Here is a 16,423-nt window from a genome sequence, read left to right on the forward strand (position 1 = left end):
GGCTTCTTACCCAGAGACTCCCCAGCCATGACATTTAACCATGAGAAGACATTCTGGGGAGTAGAAAGCAAATGTTAAAAAGAATGAAACAGCCTAGATTTTGACTTTGCTCTAATACGCTAATGGATGCAGGGTGAGCAGGTTGAGATTAACCTTAAAACTTTGGGCCATGTTACTTGCTACAATTGGCAAAAAAGTAACCCCTCTTTTAATTTAATTAATTCAATGATAAAGTTTACATAAAAAAGGGATACCTTTGAATCCAGTATCTGAATCAAGGACAGGAGCATCTGTGAGGCATCCGTCTCTATGCTCCACACATACATACAACCACCTGAATCTCTGAGCCTTACTTGTGCAGAATTAGATTCATCTCAGCCCTTGTTCCAAGGTAATTTCATACCAATGAACAATACTCAATCCTACTTTATTTATTTATTTACTCATAAATTAATTCGGAAACTATTCATTCTTTTTAAAGAAATCGAGCAACGTTTAAAACCTCCAAAACCCTGAACAGAAATGCTACTGTATATATCAATGTTCTTCTTACCCAAACTCGCAAGAGCCAGAATTTCTGCCCTAAGAGGGACATCAACTGAATGGAACTGGTTAAATCATAATTATTTCAAGACACGCTCATTACTGGCCCACACTTTGTCCCTTTGAGCTAGTGATTGTTATTAACTTATCCATTTATTCACTGTAATGATAAAATTGCACACGCTCAATGCAATAGCATGAATAATAGTAATACATGTGCAGTTTGCTGCTCATTAGCAAGCTGATAACAGACTGTGTAACTCTGCAATGGAATTCAGTGAGCACAATAGCTCATGCTGCTTAACAAACTTTTATCACTGGCCTTCTTTAATTTAAACAGCACTTTATCTTTTATTTAATTTTATAAACATGTTTCCGAATTAGTAATAAAACAAACAACCAGTAAACCAAAGACATCCCAGAATAAGAACATTGACAATTCATGCATCTGTCTGTATGTGCTGCATTCTGAGAGATAAGGAACATGAATCCCAACTCCTCAAAAGTAAATTAGTACTGATACTTGTTTCATCACATCTGCCATAGTTGGTCCAGGACTGGCCATGTTTTTATTCACTTATTCCTATTTTTTAAACCTCCATGCATTAATTCACTCATACTAATATAATCATTATCCTTGACCCACAAAAGCGCAAAAACAGGATAACTGTATATTTGAAACAACTGTCTATAAGATCATTTCCAATACAGATATAGACTAGATTCTTCTTGTGGTGGACCTCAGATGTCCCGACACATATTATTCAACACCCTTGACTCAGACACCACCAGTTGTTAGCAAAGGTCCAAACATGGAATTTCTTTTCTTCACTTATACTTTGCCTATTGATTTTATTTATTAAGTTATGACTTACAAATAAAGAAATATACATGAATCAGAAAAAACCCAAAATAAGAACCTTGATATCCCTAATGTAGATCTATAAGATCATTTCCTAGACACTAGATCTGTTTCTTGAATTGACCTCAGTGTTTCATACATGGATGCCTCAACATGTTTCCATGTCCATTATTGGACTATGGTTGCCCTTCTCTGATTATATTTCCTATTTCTTAATAATGCATTGACCACCATAAACCACCCAAACCAAGACAAAAACTTTGACTATTACTCACACTGGTCTCCATGTTCCTAAGACAACTGAGTTTGAGGCCACAGTAGAATGCTAAAATCAGTGCTAGAGTGACCATTCTGAGGAGTAGAAAAAAGAATAAAAAGCGAAGTTTGAGACCTTCTATGCATTGACTGTTTGCGTTCCACCTTTCATGGACTCAGTCATTTAATATTTATTAGTTTATGGTAATTCTTTCCGGTTGGACCTCAGAGTTCCAGACACGTATTCATCATGCACGACTCACACGCCACCAGTAGTCATCATCGATCCAGTATTGCCCCTCTTTTTCTTCGTTCATTTCTATGTGTTTATTGATCAAATCACTAATTCACTAATAATAACTTTAAATCACTATGATTCACAAAAACCCAAGAAGAGTTTTTACATACATAATCTGTACACAGAATAATTCTCACATCAATATATATTTCACTATATATATTGTGAATATATATATATTCACAATATATATATATTCACTATATCCTCAGTTTTACAAAAATTCAATAAACAATACAATGCATCATATCAATCTCATATTTATTGCTAGTCTAGAGTTGACCATCTTTGATTATTTTTCACACTTTTTAATAATATTTTGAATACTCTTAAACAAACCAACCAAACCAAGACAAGAACTTTGACTATTACTCACATGGTCTTCATGCTCCTAACACAGATGTAACCAGAAAGCTCCTGACAATGGAAGATGCTTAAATCAGCTCAAGTGCATTCATTCTGAAGAGTACAAAGCAGGACAAAGAAATCAAAAAAACTCAGACCTTATCTCCATTGATCCTTGATTTCTGCATTTCAGTTACTCATTGAGGTATTTATTAATTTTGCATAAATATACATTTTTCCTTAACAAAAAAGGACTAACCTTAAACTTGGAACTGATCCAGATCAAAAAACTGATTCTTATAAGACAGTGTCCAGATGATCCTAAACCAAAGAGGTAACATTCTTTAATCATTTATTTCTTAAGGAACAACGTTTTAATATTAACATGAAAACTTTTATGAGCAATATTTTTTGTGTCACCACATATGTTCATGTTGAAAAATGCTTCACCCTCCTTTTGTTTATCTATTTATTTATATTTGCTTAATGGTTCTATCATTGATTCATTAGTAATAGCAAATCTAAACCTATGAATCTAAATAAGAACACGATAGTTGTATATTGCTGACATCTGTCTATAGGATCACCTCAGAGGGAATAGACTAGATCTCAGGTTGACCCTGAGTTCCACACACATACTACTCATCATCCGTGACTCACATGCCCCAGACATCATGTTTTTTTTTTTATCAATTATTACCTTTTACTTTTTTTTTTAACATCTTTATTGGGGTATAATTGCTTTACAATGGTATGTTAGTTTCTGCTTTATAACAAAGTGAATCAGTTATACATATACATATGTTCCCATATCTCTTCCCTCTTGCATCTCCCTCCCTCCCACCCTCCCTATCCCACCCCTCTAGGTGTTTTTAACATCTTTATTGGGGTATAATTGCTTTACAATGGTGTGTTAGTTTCTGCTTTATAACAAAGTGAATCAGTTATACATATACATATGTTCCCATATCTCTTCCCTCTTGCGTCTCCCTCCCTCCCACCCTCCCTATCCCACCCCTCCAGGCAGTCACAGAGCACCAAGCCGATATCCCTGTGCCATGCGGCTTCTTCTCACTAGCTATCTACCTTACGTTTGTTAGTGTATACATGTCCATGCCTCTCTCTCGCCCTGTCACAGCTCATCCTTCCCCCTCCCCATATCCTCAAGTCCGTTCTCCAGTAGTTCTGTGTCTTTATTCCTGTCTTACCCCTAGGTTCTTCATGACATTTTTTTTTCTTAAATTCCATATATATGCGTATACCCTGAGAAAATCAAAATTCAGAAAGAGTCATGTACCAAAATGTTCACTGCAGCTCTATTTACAATAGCCCAGAGATGGAAACAACCTAAGTGCCCATCACTGGATGAATGGATAAAGAAGATGTGGCACATATATACAATGGAATATTACTCAGCCATAAAAAGAAATGAAATTGAGCTATTTGTAATGAGGTGGATAGACCTAGAGTCTGTCATACAGACTGAAGTAAGTCAGAAAGAAAAAGACAAATACCCCAGATATCATTAATGGTCCACATTAGACCCTCGTTTTCTTCATTTGTTTTACGTTGGTATCAATTAAATAATTCATTCATGGATTTTAACAAAAATCAAATTATTTAAGAAAACACACGAACAAGATCTTTAAATATTCCTGAAGTCTGTCTACAGAATCTTTTCCCATATACACTATATTTTTTCATTAAGTGACTTCAACATTGATTAGTCAACACGATGGTTCCTATGACATCTCTTATTATCTATTATGGATAATTTTTCATTATATTTAGTACTTTTTAATAATGCCAGGAATACTCAAACAAATTGCTGAAACCAAAATAAGATCTCTGACTACTACTACTCATCTGTTCTCTTTCCTGACACAGAGGCAACATAATCTTGATCACGACAGAACCTAAGATCACCTCAGTGCATCCATTCTGAAGAGTACCAAGCAGACATAATGATAAAAAAAAGTTGAGATATTCTCTTCTCTCCATTTATCCACAATTTCCATACTCCATGTACATAGTCATTTAAGTGTTTATTAATTCACAGTAATTTTTATTTTTCTTTCAATACAATAAATATCAAACATGCAACTGACTCAGGGCAATAACTGGCTACTACTTATCACTGTCAATATCATGCTTATTTAGTTCAAGACATAATATATTTGGTCCATTTTATTATCTATTCCAGTATATATTAATATTCATTTTTCTGACTAAATATTTTATCAATTAACAATGCTTCACCCCTCTTCATCTTTATCCATTTATACATTTGTTAATTTATTCTGCCATTGATTCTTTTATAATTATATTTTTAAAATTCATGAGCACAAAGACCAAGAAAAAGATCACTGTATAATCCTGAAATCTATCTATAGTCGCTTAAAATATGATGAATAGACAGAGTCCCTTTGTGTTGATCCTCAGATTTCTGGATACGTAGAATTCATCATATGTGACTAATACACTAGTCATCATCATTAGACCATGATTGGCCCACTTTCTCTTTATGCCACCAATATTTGTTTACTAATTCACTAATAAGGAAATAAATGTAAATCACCAAAAAAAGACAAGAATAATATTCTTGAATATCTCATAACATCCACCTATAGACTCATTCATTTCAATCATCTCTTTCAATTAACTGAACTCAGTGTTCCATTTACGGATTAATCAATGTAATGCTTCATATTAATCTGACATTAAGCATCAGTATGGTTGGCTTTCTTTGATTATATTCAATACTTTTTAATAATACAGTGAATAGTTGTTTTAAAAAAAACACTCAAACCAAGTCAAGAACTTTGACTATTATGCTGTTCTCCACACTCCTAATACAAAGATGCAACTATACAGCTTGTGACTTTGGAAGAACCTTTAAATAAGCTCGAGTGGGTCCATTCTGAGGAGCAAAAAGAGGAGCAGATGATAAAAAAAATAAGACATTCTATCCATTGATCTATAGATTACACCGTTCATTTACATTGTTGTTGAGGTATTTATTAAAATAGGTTAAAATATTTCTTCTTAATAAATCAAATTGTCAAACTGGAAACTGACTCAACAATAACTGACTCTTACTTACAAGGTTCTGCTTTCATCCTTTTGTCAAAGACAAAACACACTTGGCAAAATACACACGGTACATTTATTGTCCATTCCAAATTATAATACTATTTTTCCTCATACATTCCTGCCATTAGTTTAAAGGGTCAATTCAAATAGAGATAATGAACTAGATTTTTTTCAGGTTGGACCATGTTCCAGACACACATTCATCATATATGACTCATACGCCATCAGTGGTCATCACTGATCCAATATTGCCCCTCCTTTTTTTCATTAATTTCTATAGGTTTGTTGATTAAATCATTACCTCATTAATAATCATTTTTAAATGTTATGATTCACAAAAACTCAAGAATAATTTTTGTGTCCCTAATCTATATATGGAATTATTCTCACAACAGTATATCTCTCACTAATTATCCTCAGTTTTTCATATATACATTGATATGATAACTTTATCCCATATTTATCACTGAGATAGAGTTGCATTCTCTAAATCTATTTTGCACTTTTTTTAAAATTAATTAATCTATTTATTTATTTTTGGCTGTGTTGGGTCTTCGTTTCTGTGCAAGGGCTTTCTCTAGTTGTGGCAAGCGGGGGCCACTCTTCATCGCGGTGCACGGGCCTCTCACTATCGTGACCTCTCCTGTTGCAGAGCACAGGCTCCAGACGTGCAGGCTCAGTAGTTGTGGCTCACGGGCCTAGTTGCTCCGCAGCCTGTGGGATCTTCCCAGACCAGGGCTCGAACCCGTGTCCCCTGCATTAGCAGGCAGATTCTCAACCACTGAGCCACCAAGGAAGCCCCTTTATTTTGCACTTTTAAATGAATCACTTAAAAAAAAAAACAACACTGAAACCAAGAGAGTAACCTCACTATTACTCACATTAATCTCTGTCTTCCTAGTATATACAGGCAACCGTAGAGCTCATGAGGGTGGAAGATGCTGAAAGCAGCTCAAGGGCATCTGTACTGAGAAGTACAACACGGAGCAGACAATTAAAAAAATGAGACTTAATCACCTTTTCTGAATAGGTATCAATGTTTTGAATTTTATTAATATCTTTTGCCACGCAACATACATTCATAATTGGACAATCCTTCACCCTATTGTTTTTTAGTGTATGTATTTATATTTGTCTAATGATTCTATAGTAATTCCATAATAGTAACAAATCTAAGTTATGAAATGAATACAAGAATATGATCTTTGTATATGTCTCACATCTCTTTATAGAAACAATTTCAACAGAGGAACAGGTTAATTTTGTTCTGTGTTGGACCTCTGAGTTTCAGACACAAATTGTTCCATCGTCCATGACTCCTATGCCATCATACATCATCACTGGTCCATGATTTGGTCTGTTTCTCTTCATTTGTATGTTTGTACTGATTAAATTATGAATTCATTGATAAGAATAAAAATAATACATGGTTCATAAAAACTCTAGGACAAGATTCCTAACACTGGTTTACAGAATCATTTTCCACACAGACTATACCTTTTTCATTAATAGACCTCAATCTTGCACATTATCGATTAATCAACGTAATGTTTCCTAACCTATTTATCATTAGGAATTTTTTAATGAATTTAATACTTTTTAATAATATTGTAAATACCCTTAAACAGATGACCCAATCCAAGACAACAGTGTGGATCATTACTCACCTTGGTCTCTTTCCACACAAGGAAGCAGCAGACAATCTTGATGACAACAGGAGCTGAAGTCACCTCCAGCATCTGCTCTGAAGAGGACTAACCAGACAAGATGATAAAAATGTTGAGACTTTCTCTCCACTGATTTAAAGTTTCCACAACTCATCTGCATAGTCATTTAGGCATTTATTAATTTACGGTAAGATTTATTTATTTTGCTCTTAAGAAATCAAAGTTGTAACTGAATCAGTAAATGACAATTATCACTATTATTCTCACTCAAAGACATATACACTTGATCATTTTATTTTCCATCCCAATTTACATCATCAGATTTCTTCATAATACTTTTTAACAATGAAGTGTTTCCGCTCTTCCTATTTATTTACTTACCTAGTTATTTACTTATCCTGCCATTGATTTCTTAATAATAATACTTTTAGGTATTTCTGTACACTTAGACTAAGAACATGATCCTCATATATACCTGGCATCTCCCTACAGGATCACTTCAAAAGAGGGGAGAGGGCTTCCCTGGTGGTGCAGTGGTTGACAGTCTGCCTGCCGATGCAGGGGACACGGGTTCAGGCCCCGGTCCGGGAGGATCCCACATGCCGCGGAGCGGCTGGGCCCGTGAGCCATGGCCGCTGGGCCTGTGCATCCGAAGCTTGTGCTCCGCAATGGGAGAGGCCACGACAGTGAGAGGCCCGTGTACCGCAAAAAAAAAAAAAAAAAAAAGAGGGGAGAATGTTAGATTTGTTTTGTGTTGGGCCTCAGAACTCCAGACCTGTAGTGTTCTTCATCAAAGACTCGTACCACAAGTCATCATTGTTTATGCAGATTTGGTCCTCATTACCTTCATTCACGTCAACACTTTTTATTGATTAATTCATCAATTCACTAATAATAATAAAATAAAGCCTTCACGGTCACAAAAACTTAAAACAAACAAGGTCCTTGGCTCTTTCATTTGTCTATAGAATTACTTCCCACAGAAACTGTCATTAATTGACCTCAAAGTTTCCTATATAGATTCATTAATATGAATCCTATATAGGTTTATTAATGCTTCGTATTAACCCTACTTTTACTGTTTAGCCATGGTCGACAATCATCAACTATATTTCACATTTTTTTAAAGATTTTTTGATGTGGACCATTTTAAAAGTCCTTATTGAATTTGTTGCAATATTGTTTCTGTTTTATGTTTTGGTTTTTTGGCCCCGTGGCATGTGGGATCTCAGCTCCCTGACCAGGGATCGAACCCACACCCCCTGCAACAGAAGGCGAAGTCTTAACCACTGGACCACCAGGGAAGTCCCTCACAGGTTTTTACGAATGCAGTGAAAATCTTATAAAAAAACAAAACCACAAAACCAAGAAAATAATTTTGACTATTACTCACTTTGCTCTCCAAGCTCTTAACACATAGATGCAACCACAGGATTCGTGACATCGGTGGAACACTTAAGTCAGCCCATTGCAACGATTCTAAGGAGTACAAGACAAAGTAGAAGATAAAAAAAGAGGCTAAGATATTTTCATTAGTCCTTGAATTCCACATTTCATTTAGTCAGTCATTTAGGTACGTAGTGAATTGGGATGATTTGTATTTTATTTTCTCCTAAGTAAATGAACAATATCGATCTTGACAATGACAGAGAACATGAAAATTTGACTTATCAATAACTATATCATCTTTAGTCAAAGCATAACCCCCTTGTACCATATGTTTCCTAAAATACATTTGTTTTTAATATATGTTGATAGTACTTCTTGCCTAACCACATATTTCTATAATTGGAGAAAGTTCCACCACCTTCATCTTTATTTATCTATTTATTATTTGATTGATCCCATTATAAAAAGAAAAAGAAAATGAATGAACATAAAACAAGATCCTTGTATACTCCTGACATGTGTCTATAGGATCACCTGAAATAGGGGCAATGGGCCAGAATCCATTTGCATTGGACCTCAGAGTTCCAGACACGTATTCATCATACACGACTAATAACGCACCGAACAGTCATCATGGATCCAATGTTGTACCTATTTTCTTCATTCATTTCTACAGTGTTTATTGACTAATTCATTAATTCACTAATAATAATTTTAAAACCCAATTATTCTCAAAAAGCCAGAAAAGCCCTGAAATCCCTATTCTGTATATATAATAGAATTATTTACACATCAGTATATCTCTTTGTTTATATCTTTTGTTTTTATGTTACATGTTAATTCAGTATTTATCACTGGGCTACAGTTGGCCATTCTTATTATATATGGTACTATTAGATAACACACTAAATATCCTGAAAGGAATCACTGAAATCCATACAAGACTTTGACTATTACTCACATTGGTGTCTGTTCTCCTAACACAGAGATGCAATCACAGAAGTCACCATCACGGTACACTGCTTAAATCAGCTCACGTGTTTCCATCCTGCAAAGTACAAAGCAGTCGATGATAAAAAAACGTTTAAGTATAATCCCCATTGATCCTTGATATCCACATTTCATTTACTCATGCATTTAGGTATTTATAAATTATTCACAATGGAGATTTTTTTTGTTTGTTTTGTTTTTGTTTTTTAAATTTACGGCTTTATTGAGCTAAGATGGACAAATAAAAATTGTTCATGTTTAAGTTGTACAAAATGATGTTTAAAGCTATTCAACATTATTTAAATGATCACTAAAATCAAGTTAATGAACACATCCATCACCTCACGTAGTTGACTTTGTGTGTGATGAGAACACTTAAGACTTACTCTATTTGCAAATTCCAAGAACACAATAGAGTATTATTAACCATAGCCACGAAGGTGTGCATTACATCCCTAGATATTATTCATTGTGTAATGGAAATGTGTCGCCTTTGATTAACATCTCCCATTTCTTCCACCTCCCGGTGGCCTCTGGCTACTCAGCATTTTTTTTTTTTTACATCTTTATTGGAGTATAATTGCTTTACAATGGTGTGTTAGTTTGTGCTTTATAACAAAGTGAATCAGTTATACATATACATATGCTCACATCTATTTTACGTTTGGTAGTATATATATGTCCATGCCACTCTCTCACTTTGTCACAGCTTACCCTTCCTCCTCCCCATATTCTCAAGTCCATTCTCTAGTAGGTCTGTGTCTTTATTCCCGTCTTAACCCTAAGTTCTTCATGACATTATTTTTTCTTAAATTCCATATATATGTGTTAGCATACGGTATTTGTTTTTCTCTTTCTGACTTACTTCATTCTGTATTACAGACTCTAGGTCCATCCACCTTATTACAAATAGCTCAATTTCGTTTCTTTTTATGGCTGAGTAATATTCCATTGTATATATGTGCCACATCTTATTTATCCATTCATCTGTTGATGGACACTTAGGTTGTTTCCATCTCCTGGCTATTGTAAATAGAGCTGCAACGAACATTTTGGTACATGACTCTTTGAATTATGGTTTTCTCAGGGTATATGCCCAGTAGTGGGATTGCTGGGTCATATGGTAGTTCTATTTTTAGTTTTTTAATGAACCTCCATACTGTTCTCCATAGTGGCTGTACCAATTCACATTCCTACCAGCAGTGCAAGAGTGTTCCCTTTTCTCCACACCCTCTCCAGCATTTATTGTTTCTAGATTTTTTGATGATGGCCATTCTGACTGGTGTGAGATGATATCTCATTGTAGTTTTGATTTGCATTTCTCTAATGATTAATGATGTTGAGCATTCTTTCATGTGTTTGTTGGCAGTCTGTATATCTTCTTTGGAGAAATGTCTATTTAGGTCTTCTGCCCATTTTTGGATTGGGTTGTTTGTTTTTTTGTTATTGAGCTGCATGAGCTGCCTGTAAATTTTAGAGATTAATCCTTTGTCAGTTGATTCATTTGCAAATATTTTCTCCCATTCTGAGGGCTGTCTTTTGGTCTTGTTTATGGTTTCCTTTGCTGTGCAAAAGCTTTGAAGTTTCATTAGGTCCCATTTGTTTATTTTTGTTTTTATCTCCATTACTCTAGGAGATGGGTCAAGAAGGATCTTGCTGTGATTTATGTCATAGAGTGTTCTGCCTATGTTTTCCTCTAAGAGTTTGATAGTTTCTGGCCTTACATTTAGGTCTTTAATCCATTTTGAGCTTATTTTTGTGTATGGTGTTAGGGAGTGATCTAATCTCATACTTTTACATGTACCTGTCCAATTTTCCCAGCACCACTTATTGAAGAGGCTGTCCTTTCTCCACTGTATATTCCTGCCACCTTTATCAAAGATAAGGTGACCATATGTGCATGGGTTTATCTCTGGGCTTTCTATCCTATTCCATTGATCTATCTTTCTGTTTTTGTGCCAGTACCATACTGTCTTGATTACTGTAGCTTTGTAGTATAGTCTGAAGTCAGGCAGCCTGATTCCTCCAGCTCCATTTTTTGTTCTCAAGATTGCTTTGGCTATTCGGGGTCTTTTGTGTTTCCATACAAATTGTGAAATTTTTTGTTCTAGTTCTGTGAAAAATGCCAGTGGTAGTTTGATAGGGATTGCATTGAATCTATAGATTGCTTTGGGTAGTAGAGTCATTTTCACAATGTTGATTCTTCCAATCCAAGAACATGGTATATCTCTCCATCTGTTTGTATCATCTTTAATTTCTTTCATCACTGCCTTATAATTTTCTGCATACAGGTCATTTGTCTCCTTAGGTAGGTTTATTCCTAGATATTTTATTCTTTTTGTTGCAATGGTAAATGGGAGTGTTTTCTTGATTTCACTTTCAGATTTTTCATCATTAGTGTATAGGAATGCCAGAGATTTCTGTGCATTAATTTTGTATCCTGCTACTTTACCAAATTCATTGATTAGCTCTAGTAGTTTTCTGGTAGCATCTTTAGGATTCTCTATGTATACTATCATGTCATCTGCAAACATGACAACTTTACTTCTTTTCTGATTTGGATTCCTTTTATTTCCTCTTCTTCTCTGATTGCTGTGGCTAAAACTTCCAAAACCATGTTGAATAAGAGTGGTGAGAGTGGGCAACCTTGTCTTGTTCCTGATCTTAGTGGAAATGCTTTCAGTTATTCACCATTGAGGATGATGTTGGCTGTGGGTTTGTCATATATGGTCTTTATTATGTTGAGGAAAGTTCCCTCTATGCCTACTTTCTGCAGGGTTTTTATCAAATGGGTGTTGAATTTTGTCGAAAGCTTTCTCTGCATCTATTGAGATGATCGTATGGTTTTTCTCCTTCAATTTGTTAATATGGTTAATCACATTGATTGATTTGCATATATTGAAGCATCCTTGCATTCCTGGAATAAACCCCACTTGATCATGGTGTATGATCCTTTTAATGTGCTGTTTGTGTCTGTTTGCTAGTATTTTATTGAGGATTTTTGCATCTATGTTCATCAGTGATATTGGCCTGTAGTTTTCTTTCTTTGTGACATCCTTGTCTGGTTTTGGTATCAGGGTGATGGTGGCCTCGTAGAATGGGTTTGGGAGTGTTCCTCCCTCTGCTGTATTTTGTAAGAGTTTGAGAAGGATAGGTGTCAGCTCTTCTCTAAATGTTTGAAAGAATTCGCCTGTGAAGCCATCTGGTCCTGGGCTTTTGTTTGTTGGAAGATTTTTAATCACAGTTTCAATTTCAGTGCTTGTGATTGGTCTGTTCATATTTTCTATTTCTTCCTGATTCAGTCTTGGCAGGTTGTGCATTTCTAAGAATTTGTCCATTTCTTCCAGGTTGTCCATTTTATTGGCATAGAGTTGCTTGTAGTCATCTCTCATGATCCTTTGTGTCTCTGCAGTGTCAGTTGTTGCTTCTCCTGTTCCATTTCTGATTCTATTGATTTGAGTCTTCTCCCTTTTTTTTTTTGATGAGTCTGGCTAATGGTTTATCAATTTTGTTAATCTTCTCAAAGAACCAGCTTTTAGTTTTATTGATCTTTGCTATCATTTCCTTCATTTCTTTTTCATTTATTTCTGATCTGATCTTTATGATTTCTTTCCTTCTGCTAGCTTTGGGGTTTTTTTGTTCTTCTTTCTCTAATTGCTTTAAGTGCAAGGTTAGGTTGTTTATTCGAGATGTTTCCTGTTTCTTAAGGTAGGATTGTATTGCTATAAACTTCCCTCTTAGAACTGCTTTTGCTACATCCCATAGGTTTTGGGTCATCGTGTCTCCATTGTCATTTGTTTCTAGGTATTTTTTGATTTCTTCTTTGATTTCTTCAGTGATCACTTCGTTATTAAGTAGTGTATTGTTTAGCCTCCATGTGTTTGTATTTTTTACAGATCTTTTCCTGTAATTGATATCCAGTCTCATAGCATTGTGGTCAGAAAAGATACTTGATACAATTTCAATTTTCTTAAATTTACCAAGGCTTGATTTGTGACCCAAGATATGATCTATCCTGGAGAATGTTCCATGAGCACTTGAGAAAAATGTGTATTCTGTTGTTTTTGGATGGAATGTCCTATAAATATCAATTAAGTCCATCTTGTTTAATGTATCATTTAATGTTTGTGTTTCCTTATTTATTTTCATTTTGGATGATCTGTCCATTGGTGAAAGTGGGGTGTTACAGTCCCCTACTATTATTGTGTTACTGTCGATTTCCCCTTTCATGGCTGTTAGCATTTGCCTTATGTATTGAGGTGCTCCTATGTTGCGTGCATAAATATTTACTATTGTTATATCTTCTTCTCGGATTGATCCCTTGATCATTATGTAGTGTCCTTCCTTGTCTCTTGTAATAGTCTTTATTTTAAAGTCTGTTTTGTCTGATATGAGAATTGCTACTCCAGCTTTCTTTTGGTTTCCATTTGCATGGAATACACAGTGGAGATATTTTTATCTTAACAAAATGAACAACAGCAAACTTGAGACAAACCCACAACAATATAATTGACTCTTAATTATCTGTATTGATATGATCCTTAGTCAAAGCGATGCTCTTGATCCATTTATTCCTGAGTTTCAGTGTTTTCAATTTTATTAATAGTATTTCTTGTCTCGCCACATGTTTATACTTAGACAAAGTTCACCCTTTTTTCTTTACCTGTTATTTATATTTATTTAATGGTTCTATAATTAATCCATTAATAATAATAAATCTAAATCTATGAACCAAATACGTATACTGGGTATATCTTAACATGAAATACAAGAAATACACTAGGTACTTTGTTGGACCTCAGTATCTAGCATATATTACTCATTATCCAGACTCATCTGCTACCATTCATCATCACTGGCCCATGAAAGCCCTCTTTCTTTTCATTCTCATAAACATCTGTTTATTGATAAATTCATTGCTAAATACACAGAAATAAAAAATAAACTAAAATATTGTCAATATCTACCTCTAAAATCTTTTCCAGAGACTAACTCTGTTTCAAAAACTGACCTCAAGGATACATTTATAGATTAATCAACATAACATTTCATGTCACTCTGATACTAACATGGCATTTTTCCTTCTTTGATTATATTTCATATTTTGAATAATACATGAATAACCTTAAACAAACCACTGAAACTAAAACATTGACTATTACTCACATGGTCTTCATACTCCTACAGCACAGATGAAACCAGAGAGCTCGTGACCACGCAAGATGCTTCAATCAGCTCCAGTGCGTCCATCCTGAGGAATATAAAGCAGGGGAGATGATAATAAAATGAGATGCTCTTCCTGACATCTGTCTATAGGATGCCTTCTCAAGTTGAGAATGGACTAGCTTAATTCAATATTGGACCTCAGAGTTCTAGACATGTATTCATTGTATACGACTCATATTGATGATGACCAGAAATCATCATCCATCCAATATTGGTCCTATTTTTCTACATACATTTCTGTATCTTTATTGCTTAAATCAAAAATCCACTAATAATTTCAGCAGTACAATTCAAAAAATAAAACAAGAAGAGCCTTGGTGTACATAGAAGTATTGTTACTGTAACATATCTTCCTCGATAATACATTGTTTTCCATATATACATTAATCAATATAATGGTTCATATATTCATACTCAGCACTGAGATGTGGCTGCCTTCTTTACTTATACTCCACATTTCTTAATAATACAGTAAATTACTTTAATAAAAAAACAGAGAACGTCAACTGTTACTCAGAACTCCTGTCCATGGAAGATGCTAAATCATCTCTACTGCCTTCATTCTGAGGAGTACACAACACAGAAGATGACAAAAATATTGAGACCTAATCGCCACTGATCCTTGTTTTCTGCATTTCGCTTACTCAGTATTTAGGTATTTATTACTTTTTCTTTCTCTATATACTTTTTATCTTGTTAAAAGAGAAAGCTTAATCGATAGTCTTAGGCAGAACAATTAAACTGTCTTTACTGATGCATTTCTATCTAAGCTTGGTCAAAGAGATGACCTTCAGCCATTTATTTAATGGGCATCAGTGTTTTCAGTGTTTACTAACAATGTCTTTTGCTAAACCAAATACGTTCATATTTGGACAGTGCTTCACCCTATTTTTCCTTATGTTTATTTGTATTTGTTTAATGGTGCTATCAGAGATCCATTAATAATAACAAATCTAAGTCTGTGAAATCCATACAGAGATATGATCTATTTATATTCCTGTCATATCTCTATAGAGACAACTTCACCAGAAGGAAGAGACTACTTATGGTCTGGGCTGGACCTCAGAGTTTCAGACATGTTTTCATCGTTCAGGACTCTCCCCTTCATGATCATCATCATTGGTCCATCACTGAGTCTCTTTTCTTCCATCATTTCTATATTTGTATTGATCAAATCATTAATTAATTGGTAATAATAAAATAATATATGATTCACTAAATATTCCAAGAATAAGACTCTTCCATACCCCTAACCTCAGTTTACAGAATCATTTCCCACTAAGGGCCCATCTCTTCCAATTTTCAACCTCAATCCTATCCATTATCAATTATTCAAAAGAATATTTCTTATATTTATCATTGAACTATGCGTAAGTTTTTGATTAATGTAATACTTTTAGTAACACCATGAGTACCCTCAAATGCACCACCAGTCCAAGACAACAACCTTGCCCATTGCTCACCTTAGTTTCCTACCTGACACAGGGGCGGTGTGACAAGTGAGCACAGCAGAAGCTGAAATAGCAGGAACATCCATCCTGAAGAATAACAAGCAGACAAGGTGATAAAAATACTGAGATATGCTCTCCATTGATCCAAATATCACACTATTCATTTGCACAGTAATTGAGGCATTGACTAAATTATTTGTTTCTTTTTCCCTTAATAAATCAAATGTCAAAGTTGTAACTGACTCAGTCAGTAACCAATACCTGTCACTTTCTATATCACCCAAAGAGGTAACACCCTTATACC

This window comes from Lipotes vexillifer, unplaced genomic scaffold (genome assembly GCF_000442215.2).
Source record: "Lipotes vexillifer unplaced genomic scaffold, Lipotes_vexillifer_v1.1 scaffold584, whole genome shotgun sequence".
NCBI classification, from domain to species: domain Eukaryota; kingdom Metazoa; phylum Chordata; class Mammalia; order Artiodactyla; family Lipotidae; genus Lipotes; species Lipotes vexillifer.